This window comes from Zea mays, chromosome 3, assembly GCF_902167145.1.
Source record: "Zea mays cultivar B73 chromosome 3, Zm-B73-REFERENCE-NAM-5.0, whole genome shotgun sequence".
Classification (NCBI taxonomy): domain Eukaryota; kingdom Viridiplantae; phylum Streptophyta; class Magnoliopsida; order Poales; family Poaceae; genus Zea; species Zea mays.
In genome coordinates this window covers 235,760,747-235,774,643 of record NC_050098.1, presented here as the reverse complement: position 1 = coordinate 235,774,643, position 13,897 = coordinate 235,760,747, and the positions used below count along the sequence as shown (strand labels likewise).

The window sequence follows — 13,897 nt, the reverse complement described above, 5'->3', positions numbered from 1 at the left end:
GCATCGGCGTTAAACAAGAAATCAGCGTCCTCGAAGAACTGGGCAGCTACATCGTCCTCGTTTTGTACAGTACCCTCAGTTCTGCAGATTTAAAGCAATGAACTTAATTGCAACCGGGGCAAGCTGTCTTTCAGCAAACAAATGGGAACAGAAGTATCCGGTGTAACAGAAATTAGGAGTTTGTGGCATCATCCCAATAATCTGTCACTGAATGCGGAACATGAATTAATTATATATGATACAAGCATCATAGTGAATCATATGAAACAAACCATCGCACTCTCTGAAGACCAGCATTAGCAATGTACTTATTCGTCTATTTAATTTCATTATAAGTTGAAGTTGAACTTGTTTAGTTTTGACTAAGTTTATAAAAGAACATACTACGATATCTCTAAACTCCATTCCATCACAACTCTTTAGACCTTGTTCGATTATTCCAGTTTCATGTGGACTGAAGTGTATTGGAATGGATTTTGATTTGTTATGGATTTAAACCGACTCAATACCACCCAATCCACATGGACTAACCAATCCACATGGACTAACCGTGAAACGAACAAGCCCTTAGCGTTTTCATTTTAGCCCAATTCACCCAATGCACTTTGTTTCCCATGTCCTGTTGACTCCACCAATATCTGAATATGGCATTGCTGATTTGAGCAGACAAGTCTTCCTTAAGTCAAAGCATCCCATAGCATATGTTGGAATTCCTTGTGCTACGGCCTTTATCAGCACTTATTTACTGGCTTTTGACAGCAGCTTTTCTTTCCAACCTTGAATACGTTGTCACATTATCATTTAAGTACTAAGAAGTTTTTGTCCTGGACTGCCCAAAGCGAACTGGTAAGCCCAGATATCTGTCGTTGAAAGTCCCTTGTGTTAAATTTAGAGCTTGCATGACCGCCATCTTCGTCTCACTTCTCGTATTTTTAGTGAACAGAAGACTTGTCTTTGTTGATGACCTGCCCAGAGCATGCTTCATAAAGGTCCAGAATACCTTGAAAATGTGTTGCATCGTCCCCGTTTGCACGAATCAAGATCAAAAGTTTGGGACTCGGTTGCTTTAACTTTATCAAACCCTAATTACCTGCTATGTTCCAACGCCACATTGTTGTCGTGTCAGAATTTATCCTATAAAACATAGATACAAGATACACAGCTGAAATTTAATGGAACAGGCATTCAGGATCCAACACAGACCCAACAGAACTAATGCAAGTTCTTAGAAATCATGCACCAGAAAAATAAATATACAGCAACTCTTACTTGGTTGAAAAATAGTTTGCCAACATGATTAGAGTAGGAAGGTAACAGATATTCGTTAATCCTGACTGAGCAAGTGCTGAGTTGTACCAGTGTTTAAAGTCTTAAATGGACCGCTAAACACTTATACTACATGACTGTTTCTTGCTTGCTTGCAGCTTCTTTTTGTTTTCCATATAAACATTCCAATTGTCGTTATTAACCTTTTTGTTGTGTACTTAGAATTTAGAAAGTGAACTGAGGTGTGGTTTCAACTTGATGTTATGGATAATGACGTGGCAGACAGATTACCCAAAATCACCCATAAATACAATGTTATGTAATTCTGCACTGATCTAGACATTTGGGGGATATGTGATCAACAGGCTGCACAAAGTATGGCCAGACAGAACCAAAAGCACAGAAAAAGTTGAGGGGCCACGATGGATGTAAATTTTCCTAAATGGAAAAAAAAATCTGAAACCTAAAGAGCAAATAATTTGACATTCACATGCTCACCTTTAGTAGCTTCGGCCATACAGGGCTACAGGCAACACCATACAGGACGCTTATTGAAGTGACAAAGACTTAATCATCACAGAAATGATCCAGCATCTTCAAACTAAATTGTCCTGGTCTACTGAAGTCAGGCGGACATTCTGAAAATTAGAATATTATCATTGCTCAAGGAACACTAACGTGGTACAGCAATGTTGAATAATGCTAATACTTTAATGATTAACATTTACCTTCTCATGGAGATCATTTCATGTTGAAATGTCCAAGTGTTGTTGAGTTGTTCGCTGCTACCCAATCCAAAATAGATATTGCATGACGATCATGACAGCTGCTAATGCTGCTAAATCACATTTTCATCTCCAAAGAGATGACAAAAACGTGGATTAGACCGGAGACCAAGTGGAATTAACAAATTGGCCTAGTAGATTAGTCACCTGAAAGGGAAACAAAAATGCCTCATTCTTTCTGTGTAGCTTTTGATCAAAGAAATTATATAAGACTATGTTGATCATAATAGATACTATATTATTCCATTTAGTTAGCACCAGGAGTAAAAATAGGAAAATGTATGAAGTTTTAATGAGACACACTCTGCTCGTCTCAACAGGTTAAAAACATACAACTTATCTCATAAGTATCATCTACTGTCCTTGCACTCATAGCACAGAATAATGCTGACAAGAATATGGTTCTCCTGAAGAATTTACAGTTCGATATTAGGTGTACCTTTCGTCCAGAATCTGGCATAGATTTATCATTCATTGCATCATCAATCGTGACATCCTCGTTGATGTTTATAACATCCCTTTGAGATCCCTGGCCAGTATTTCTTTCATAAGCAATAATCTCTTCATATGCCTTCTGTAAGATATCTTTTGCTGCCTTATATACTGCCTCCGATCCAGCTCCTTTCTCAGCACATCTGATGGCATCAGCACATAGGGTATTGTAGCGGCTTGTGGTGGACTGAGAAGCATCCTCATCATGAGTATTGTTGTTATTATCTTCTAACAAAGCATCATCATCTCTTGCCTTCCTTGTCCAACGTTTCATAAAATATTCAGTTGGAAGTGTTCGTGGATCAACTATTATGTATACTCCAAGAATATGGCGGCACAGAATACCGGAGAATTCAAAGTACTTGCAACTACAGTTTGCCATCTTATTGGAAGCATTATAAGTCACGCAGAATGTGTCTGATGGATCTTCATATTTTGTGATGCTGTATTTACTTATGCAGCCGTCTTCGGTTTTCTGAATGATAAACCCTAGAGACTCTGTAAATTCCTCCTGAAACCTACTGAAGACTGCTTTGGTATAGGTCCCTGCTGCCTGTTTTTCTATTAGCGATGCAGTTTTTGTAGTTGCCTTATTTAAGTAGGCATCCATATCTGCTTTTGCCTCATCCTCATATCGGCCTGCCAAGCTCAAATCGAACTGATTAAGAAAAACTTCAAGCGTTGTTTTTGTATTGAAATATTTCTTATAGAAATCATTCATGGTTTCCAATTTCCATGTGGGGAACGTTTCTGCAAAGAATGTATCCATCAGGTACAAAGGAACCCATTTTTGGCGGATATTGTATATTGCTTGAAGCCATGAATTCTTTCTCAAGTCATATCTATCAATGATTGACATCCAAGTGGTTTCGAATGTCGAGATGGTTTCAGTCTCAAGCACACAGCTCTCAAGCTCATCTCTTAGGGTTGGATGCTCTGAGTATGTATGGGTCAGCTTTTGCTTGGTTCTACTCAGAATACTCCACTTACAGAAACGGTGACAGGAATTCGGAAAAACCTTCCCAATTGCAGCCTTCATGGCCCTGTTTTGGTCAGTGACCAATGAGCATGGTGCCTTACCTCCCATTGCCGCTAACCATGTTTCAAATAGCCATATAAACGAGAACTCAGTCTCTTCCATAAGCAATGCACATCCAAAAATAACAGTCTGCAGATGATGGTTGACTCCCGAGAAAGTAACAAAGGGCATCATATGCTTGTTCTTCTTGTACGTCGTGTCGAACGTTATAGCATCCCCGAAATGCCGATAAGCTGCTTTGGCCCTAGCATCAGCCCAGAAAACATTCACCACACAGCCATTCTTGTCAACCTGTATAGCATGGCAGAACGCCGGGTCATTGGCTTGCATCTTCTTGAGATAATCAAGAAGGCCCTGGGCGTCTCCTCCTTCCCCCAGGACATTCTGCCTAAGAAACGCCATCTCGTCAGGCCCCACCATTGTGGCCTTATCAGAGCCACCAAGAGAACTTCTCGCACGAAGGTACCCAACCTTGGCGCTACAAGTGCCGAGCTCATGGTTGTGAGCCTTCTCAAGTTTGGAGACAACCCAATGGTCCGCCTCCCTAACCACCTCCATCATAGCATTGCAACCCTCTCGCATAGACATCCTCTCACGCTTCCTTGCCGCCTCATCCGGCGAGGTCTGTTTCTTCTTGTACACCCCTTCCCTGGAGCAAACGAACCTCTTCATGACGACAACCTCCTCTGTGCCCTTCGACCGCCGAGACCTGCCGACGCGGAAGGGGAAGCCAAGCCGCCTGGCATAGTCGTTGTAGAATGCCTTGGCGGCCTCATCGGACTCAAACGTCATGCCGAGCACGGGCTCATTGGGGTCCTCGGATGAGGGGATATCTCTCATGGCATCTGGCTCAGTTCCGGCATCGACCGTCCCTCCTCCCCCGCCTGGAGCACCGAGGATGAGACCATCGCTGTGGACAGGCCGGGTGTTGGTGTCCAGAGACATAAGGCAATCCACATAATCAGCAATCAGCTCGTCGCCTTCCGTCCTTCCTCCCTCCATCACCATTACCATCGGTGTGTGTGTGTGTCAAGAATTCAAGATCCCGTAGGAGCAACCATCGCCACAATTACGGAGCTGCTGAAACTAGTAGCGGGATAAGTGTAGATATGGCTGTAGTTGTTTTTTCTTTTTCTTTTTCTTTTTTTTTGCAAAAAAAAAAACGAATTTAGTAGGCACAATACATGTAGTATACAGTTGTGGTTAAATCAGATCCGAATACAAATAGCTTGAGCTAGGGTTCGGGTGCTGAACTTCGCACAGCAGGAAGGGAAGAGAAGGGACGGGCATACCTGGCGTGGCGGGTTCTCGTTGCCGGCAAAGGGTTCGACGAAGACCTGGGCGGCGGCGGGCTCCCTAGTTGTCACGCGCGCGAGGTGAACTGGAGAAGAAAAACAGCAGGTGTGATTGTGAACGCATGAGTGAGGCTGTGGCCTGTGGCTGAGCTCGCTTCTCCGGGCCGGTTTCTCTTTCACTCACAAATACAAAATGATGCTAAAAATGCCGCCAAAAAATGATTTATGTAGTTATGTTACTGTTGAATACTGTTAAATAAAGTTACTGTACGAATAATTCACCACACCAACAGGCTGTAGTCCAAATCTGCATGACAGTTCTTTCGTGCTATTGATTCAACAAACGCTACAGTACTTATAGTACTGGACCATTCCAGTCATTGTCGAACAATTGAACTAATTAATAATTGAAACAACTGAAGCAGCTGAATAATTGATACAGGATGACACCAGAACTGAATGGCACGTGTCGATGGATTGGAGGTTTCTCGGGTCACGCAAATACGAGGGAGGCTACCTTAACGGGGGCGAAAAAAATTGGGAAATTATTAGTTGCATAGGAGATGTCAACATTTTTCCCTAAAAAACGTTTTGGTAGCTTTTTTTTAGCTTTCTCTTGGAATTGCTCTCATTCTTTCTCCGTTTCCTTCTCTCCTTTTTTTTCTGACACACGGCTCTATTTTTTTGTTTTTTATTTTTCTTCCAACTGCTTTCATAATTGTAATTTATTATAAGTCACAACAGAGTTTATTCTTTTCATATCCACTAGTGATTTTTTCCCTTGGCTATCATCAGCCTAGGGTAAATTCTGTTATTAGTTTTTTTCTTTATTTGTGTTTTGATTTGTTTTAAATCCTTTTATTTCAAATAAATATATCATTGTACCAATCCGCAGCATTATCTCGTAACGCCGGAATAGATTTCTCTAAGAGCATCTCCACCAATGTACCATGTGCCATGTGCCCTAAAAATTTAAAATAGATATATTTTATAAAATTTAGGGCATCAACAAAAAAAATAAGCTCCAAGTAAAGTCCCAAATCAAAGTGGTTAACCGAAATTTGTTGATCTACTACATTCGTTTGGAAAGAAAAGTTTTGTGAAGTGTCTGTTCGTTTAGATCTAGATATGGGCAACCCAATAAGGTGTAGAATATTTGTTGCACTTTAGGATGTGACTTTTTTGACAATTTTGTAAAATAGAGCGTTGTTGGAACATTTTTTTAGCTTGAATTCTATAATTTAATTTGGAGCACTGTGTTGGAGATGCTCTAAACATGGGAACATTTGGGTAATGAAGCTAGAAACATTTTGTCCATGTAACAATATGACTGTTGGCGGAGCTAGGGTCGAGAGAGCGCAGGTCATCTGCCTGAGGCCTTGTCCGCAACTGGGTGAGACAAAAAGGTTTTCTTTATTAATTCTTACTTAGTTAGATTGATTAGTGATATACATTTTTTCCTTTATATACAGAGATTTACTTAGCTCTAAGTAAGTGTTGATTTTCTAAGCAAGTGATTCTTATCTCTTATTTGACCATTAAGTAAACAGTTGTTATCGTAACCAAATTAATCTAACTTATTACTTTCGTAACAAACTAAACTAATCCAATCTCTCTTTCCTAACAAACCGAACCCATCTAACCTATCTGACACTACTTATCATAACACTACTCTATCCTTCCCAAAACAGCTCGTCCTTAGTGTGTGGTAAACATGGATGCAGGCGTCAATATTCACCTAGCTAGAGACGCGGGGCTCGGATGGGCACCATCCGGACGATGGAGTTGCATGTGTATAATCTAGGTCCTATAAGTATAACGTAGTCTGGCAGACGTTGAGACCTATGAGTGATCACAACAACGACCCGTGGCATTATGCATTGTGCGCCTACAAGGAATCCCATGTATATCCCATGTAGTTTAGATGAATTGCTTTAAGCAATAAAAATAACATCTGTAATCCTATATATACTATATAATAGGCCACTCTAAAATATAAAATCAGAGTTAACAATAGTCATATAACCTATAATAAAATTTTATTCTTCTTTTGTTTTACTGCCACAGTGCCGCTAGAAGGTTTTATCGACTTTTTTTTTCCTAATGACACTACAACACAGCCTTTTGGGCCCTTTCGTAAAATTAGGTTTATGCAATTACAAAGTAGTTTGTTTTCATTTTTTTAGACAATGGAACGAGGTTCCAGCCAAATAGTTTTTTCCCATTGGTACAAGCTAAAGGCCATGACTAGGGTGGTAATAGATCATGATTTAAAATGTTTCTTCATAATTTGTTTGATCTATTAATCAATTTTAGTTTCAAAATAAGTAGAAATAGAGACCGATCATAATCTAATCCGATCCTTAAATTTACTAGTGTAAAATTTACGGTCCATTACCACCCATAGCTGTGACTATTTTTGAAAAGTGAAGGAGAACGATGAGGGAAACAACAGTCACTAACCTACAAACTTTCTGAAACAGCATGTACAAATTTTCTGAAACAGCGTATAAACTTCGTGTGTGTCTTTTAGCTGTCTCCTTACCTTCAATTCTTCAAAACATGCTTCTAAAGGAGTGATGAATGATCTATGCAGCTTATAACCCAATAGCAAACCACACATACCTACCTTCTAACTTCTAAGCTATCTTTGACATGAAAGGAAAACTCAGAACTAGAAAGAGGGCAAGCCTAGCATGGTGGAAGAGAATCACTCGCTTAGCCAAGAAGGCCTGCCATCATCCACACAGTACACCCATCATCAGGGTGGTCTCCCAAGACGAACCAAACAGTGGAGATAGGCAAGCCATTCTTGGCTAAGGGAGATAGGCTCCCCCATGTCCATGTAAGGCTCCCCTCTTCTCTTGCATTGTTCGCCCATGCACTTCAGGTAAGCCATTGACCTCTGGTATTTATAACGTGGGCAAGTGGAGGGCTCTGATACTGCTAGGCTGCCCTGCAATTTGCTTCGTACAGCATTGACCTGTCCCAGTGTAGAACATATTCTTCAGCTAGCGGTCTTTTCGAGAAAATCCTAGCTTAGCCAAATCATTTTTTGAGTGGATAAGTATGCGTGTAGGAGGTTGGAGTATATGTCAATAGCGCACACTAGCCACTTGATTATTGTTAATATTTTTCCAGTATCTTTCAGAACTGCTAGGAGTTCTGAATTATGTTTTGAGATAACCATACATATTACAAATTTTGTTTGTGACAATTATCCTTACACAGCCGATCACTTGCAAGCTACAGTTCTTTGGAGTCCCTCTTAGAGGCCAATGGCAAAAAAAGATTCTTCCAGTTGGTACAAAAATCTGTTTCATCACACTATAGATGTACATGAGGCACGGGCCCGTTAACCCGGCCTGAGGCCCGTTTTTTTGGCCCGGTTCGCGCCCGGCCCGGCACGTATGGGATGGGCCCGGGCTGGCACGGCCCAGTGGAGCAGGCCGTGCCTGGGCCGCTGGCCAGGCACGTGGGCCGGCACGGCACGACCTGCTCCACGCGGACAGCCCGGTCGGGGCCCGTAGCCGACGCCGCCCGTGCCCCTTACCTCCTCGCCTCCTCGCCCCAAGGGGCCCACCTCTCAGTCCCTCCGCTCGCACTCGCATTCGCACTCGCACCCTGCTCCCTCTCTCTCTCCCGACTCGGCGGCGATTGACTTGGCGATTGGTGATTCCCCTCCGACGCCTCCGTCGCGGCGCCGCCCCTGTCCAGCGACCTCGGCTCCCGTCCCCGACGCCGGTGACCTCGATCCACCAACTCCTCTCTAACCCCTCTCCCCTATCCAATCCCCTCTCTCTCGGTGAACTATGTGAGTTCGTGTTGTCGTCTCGTCCTCCCCTCCGGCCCTCCCCAGCTCGCCGTCGTCTCTAATCGGTCTCTGTCTGTCGTGTGTCGTCTGGGTGGCCCCCGTGTTCTCCGGCATCGGGCTCCGGTAGCACAGGTAAACCCTAACCCTAACCCTAGATCTTTCGTAAACCCTAACCCTAACCCTAACTGTATAATGTTTTGCTCTTTTGTAGGTCAGTTGCTGATGCCTCGTCTTCCTCCTCTGGGGTAGATCGGGCACGGCGACTGCGTGCTCCGTTGAGGGACGGTGCTGGAGATCGGCCGTCCGCGGTGAAGGTCGCCATGGCGGATGATGACGATGTCAATCCGGTCACCGGCAACGACGACCTTCGCGCGGCAGGGCTTGTCCCAGATGACGAAGACGACATCCAGGCTGACGCTGCTGCTTTGCTCGGTATCGATCTAACCTCTGCTCCTGTCGATCTAAGTTCTAATCCGACCAACGCTGGTGGAGGGCCTGCTACGGCCACCGATACTCCGGTCGGCTCCACCAGCACCGATGGTGGTACTGGTACCTCATCTGTTGGTAAGCGTAAATCTACTGTCTGGGTTGATTTTGATGAGGTATTTGAGAAAGTGAATGGGTCCAATGTTCGAATTGCTGCTATTTGTAGAATGTGTAAGACTCGTTTATCTGCTAGATCTTCTGCTGGTACTGGGCATTTGCTTAGACACCAGAAAGCTTGTAAGAAGAAGGTTGATCACGCTGCTAGGGTCCAGTCTAGGCTTGCTTTCAATCCTGATGGTTCTCTACACAATTGGGAATATGATTCTATTTTTGCTCGAACTGAGTTGTGTCGTCTGATTGCTAGGCTTGACCTTCCATTAGGTATTGGTGAGTCACAGGCCTGGGAGGATTATATTGCCCGTGCTCATAACCCTAGGTTTACCAAAGTGTCTAGACAGACCACCACTAGAGACCTTCTGAAGCTTTTCACTGAACGACGTAATGTGCTTATCAATTCTGTGTTGCCTGCTACTTCTTCGGTTGCATTAACCTCAGATATTTGGAGTGACATACCTTTGCTATATTCATATGCATTCATTCTGGACCCTAGAGCTAAGATGAGAGGTTTTTTTAATGTGTTGCATTTACTTGGAGAGTGCACTGGGTGTGAGTACAGTACATATTATGCTGATGTAAAAAATGAATTGTATAAACTGTTTACTAAATATGAGACTAAGTTTGGTGCAGTTAGGGCTCAAAGGGCTGCTCAGCCTTCTATTCATACAGGTAAAAGAAAACAAGCTTGGGGAAGAATATTTGGAGATTCCAGTTCAGGTGTTGTTGGTCCTCCCCCTAGCTCTACCCCTTCTGCTTCATCTTCATCTGCTATTTGTGAGCTCTCAGCCTACTTAGACAGTGACAATGTCACTTCTTATGAGGATGATTTTGATATACTTCTCTGGTGGCGTGACCACAAGCTAACATATCCAGTTTTATCCATAATGGCAAGGGATATTATGTCTGTTCCTGTATCTACTGTCTCTTCGGAGTCTTGTTTCGGTTTGGCAGGGAGGATAATCGAGGAGCGACGACGACGCTTATTGCCTGAGAATGTGGAGATGCTGACTTGCTTAAAAGATTGGGAATTAGGAGAAAAGAGAGAACAACATGCTGTTGACAATCCAGAGCTTGAGGACTCATTCCAGAATTTATTTCTTGATGAAGATGAACCTGTTGCTGCTTAGTTGTAGTCTTCTAGACTGTGATGTGGTCATCTGACATGTGCTTTCACTGCTTTGTCATTGAGTGATTGTGAGAGAGTCATTTTGTATTGTAATATACATCTGTAACAGATACAAACTTAGTGATTAAACTTTTGAGCTGGCTGCACTCTTTTTTCCTTTCTAGGGTTTCTCACAAGGGTGAGTTTTACCTAGAAAGGTTTTTAATGAGGCAACATTGCACAAAACAGCTCATTTATTATATTTGTCTATATTTTCTGCTGTTTTTTAACTTTGGTTAAATTTCTCTATGTTTTCTGCTGTTTGGGATCTCTGACGGGCTGGTGCTGGCACGGCCCGTTTTTTTGAGCGTGCCTAGCGGGCTGGCCCGACACGAAAAGTGGCCCAGAGGGCCGTGCCTGGGCCAACGGCCAGGCACGTGGGCTCCCTAGGCACGGCCCGTTAAGCCCGTGTGTCCGGGCCGGCCCGTTGGCTGATGGGCCGTGCTTCCCCGGGCCCGTGCCGGGTCGTGCCGGGCCGGCCTGTTGGCCATCTATACATCACACCATCAACCCATTTGATTATTAAGCTTATATTTACTAGTCCATCAATTCTAAATTATAGTTTGCTTGGGTTTTGTTCTAATTATATGTACTTACAGCTTGATAGAAGGTACACGAGCCTAATTTCTCCTTTTTGATAAAATAAAATATTCTGTCTCCTGTAAGATTTGCATATATACTCCATTTCCCTTTTTGTTTGTTCCTTGAGAGGACATCATTTTCAGTTGGGGACAAGTGCTACAATCAACCATGAAATCGCCAAAGCAAGGAGCTGTGAAACTGAAAGGCAGATATGTTTGACATTAAGAGATCCCTGCCTAGACTTGGTGCCCTCGACAAGTGGTTGATGTGAAATTTGAGGTGCCATATATAATGAAAATAGTCAAGTACCAAAGGTTCTGTCGACACAGTTGCAGGAAAAATTTATAACACAATCTTAACTTGGTTAAGTTATGATGAGGAGGAGGATTGTTAGAAATGAACTCCCCTATAGCTATATTTTATTAGATACATAGTAATCCAACCGGACTTCTCTATTTGTGTAGATGAAAAGCTTGAGGATTAACATGATATATATGGTGATTGTAACCGATATAGACTTGTATTACGATTCTCTAATGTAATGTAAATACAAGTCACATATTTCTGATAGAGCTAACACCCTAACATATTTTCACAAATAATATATGGGCAGCAATAGCAAACTTGTCAAAGCAATGCAAGAATCCAATATTGGGTGACTGCAAATTGCCAACTGTCTCCAGTAGTAATGCTGCAGGTGGGCAAAGTCTCTAGTGGAAGAAGAATAAGTTCCATTAAAAAGTATCACAACAAAGCATTGTTGATTCAAAACATTGTACTAAATAGTCAACTGTCCTCTGCATGTCAACCTATCCATGATTCACGTGGTTTACTGGACTGTGGACTCGATCCCACTTTTTCTAGAGTTGTTATCGATCGATATACCTTTAGGATTTTTGACATCCTTCTTAATTTGTATATATCATTTCTGTGTAGGTCGTGAGTCATGAAATTTCTACTACTATTAGTTGTTCAAGAAGAATGTATTAGCCCGCTATTTAGATCAATCAATGCTAAAAGGAAACAAAAAGAGAGAACTAACTGGCTGATATTCTGTTAGCCCTTCGGTAGGACTGAAGAGCTGTATACTACCTTTTGCCCTTTACAAAATGTGCTATTCGGGAAAAGAAAAGAAGAGGAAGATATTGAAACATGGGGAATCTGTTTCTTTATTAAAGTGGAATGGACTTTCTTAATTAACTTTGAAATATGGTACTAATAAACTACCTGACAACACCAGAAACCCAGTGCTAACAAAGCTTAGACTAGCACGTTTTCAATCGATGCATTCCTCTTTGACATGACCAATCGATCTACCCAGGAAAAAAAAATCAAGATGCTCCTGTTACTTGTACCTGTACATGGATGTCAAGTTTTTTACAAATATAGTATCGTAATTTGGCAGCTGTATTGGTCTGTGTACAGGCATGCAGCTATTTTTAAGACTGAATATAAACTCCTGGCTAAACAACTGCCATGTTTGGCATGTGTGCTTACATTTCGGCCCGTGGGCCGTGGGACGTGGGTGCACTATTTTGGGCCGCGGCAGCGGTCCAGGGGAAACGGGAAGCTAGGCCGTGACTACACATTTCGGATTCCCCCTGTAGTACGTGTACGTTGTTCAGCTATAGGTGCCGCATCACAATTCGGATAAATAGATCAATTATATTATTTACATACAATAAATTTGTTTACAGATAGAGATGTCAATATAATTTTTATACAATTAAAATCCAGTTAGATTTGAAATAGTTTGAGATGTAAGATGTATATTTATTTTGAGATGCTAAGGGGTAGGTTGTGTACTGTATTCATGTCGTGGCTCATAAATTGCATGTGCGCATGCACGAAAAATTTGGTCTTTGTGTCCGTCGACCAGCCAAACTCAGGTTAGGTATTTATTTTTATGTATGCGCACGTGCATGCAATCTGGCATGGTTGGACGATCCAATCCAAACGATGGAACAATTGCGGGCATAATATTGTTTTTCTACAACTATAGATCTATCTGTACTTTAAGTTACGTAGGTTTAGGGTATATTTGTCCCGAAGCAGTCCCAAATAGGACCACTAGTGACAGATGCAAGGGGGGGCTGCGTTGACACTAAGGTAGTGTTTGGTTGGAGAGCCAAGTAGAACGGAACCGTTCTGTTCCAGTTTTGTTGTTGTTTGGTTACAAAGTAACTAGAACGGAATGGCTCCAATTAGGGAATATTCTCCTCAGATCCGGAACCATTCCGCTCCAAAAAATCAATGGAACGGAGCCGCTCCGTTCCAATCCCGCTCTCACAGTCACGCTCCGTTCCGTTCACTCTGCAACCAAACAAAAAACAGAACCGCTCCGTTCCAGATTACCAAACACAGAACAGAGCGGCTCCGTTCCTAGAATCAGGGATGTAACGACTCCGTTCTACTTGGCTCCTCAACCAAACACTACCTAAATTATGCCACATACAAGAGAGGGCCAGCACGCATGCGGTCGCACATGGTCTTGATCATAGCAAGAACACAGTGAATCGACACCAATCGACGAGACGGTTAGAGTTAGAACGATTTAAGACCGGGTAGTGTCACAAACACGGAAACACCCTTCTAGGAAGACTCGAGTGAGAAGCATATGATTGCTGTTGTAGGATCGACAAGACCACCTAAAATGTGCACGTAACAAACAAGATAGATAGACAGATAGGGGTTGTTAATGTGTTTATGAGGATTGAAAGCTGGATTGACCGTGGTCCTTTCATTTTTTTTAAACTGGTTTTTTTAAACCATTCAATTTGAAATAGTACAGCAGAACCAGTCCGTCCGGTTGTTTTTTTTTTGTGGACCCAGGGGCTCAGGCACATAGCGCAGTTC

The 13,897-nt window shown here is 42.5% G+C and overlaps 1 non-coding gene and 1 pseudogene across 3 annotated transcripts; both read right to left on the bottom strand.

The window, feature by feature from the left end:
* Positions 1-177: 177 nt before the first annotated feature.
* Positions 178-5,037, bottom strand: LOC113002584 (FAR-RED ELONGATED HYPOCOTYL pseudogene; annotated as a pseudogene). Of its 2 annotated transcripts, NR_158168.1 has the most exons (5): positions 4,875-5,037; positions 2,491-4,659; positions 1,995-2,198; positions 1,765-1,904; positions 178-1,090 (listed from the first exon to the last, which is right to left on the bottom strand). The product of NR_158168.1 is annotated as an FAR-RED ELONGATED HYPOCOTYL pseudogene, transcript variant 2 (transcript). The 2 variants fall into 2 exon arrangements; NR_158167.1 differs by lacking the exon at positions 2,491-4,659 and having other exon boundaries at positions 297-1,090; positions 4,875-4,954.
* Positions 5,038-7,593: 2,556 nt separating this feature from the next.
* MIR169n (microRNA MIR169n) lies at positions 7,594-7,697 on the bottom strand. The gene has a single exon (NR_121137.1). It is a non-coding gene; the product is annotated as a microRNA MIR169n (primary transcript).
* Between the last annotated feature and the right edge of the window lie 6,200 nt (positions 7,698-13,897).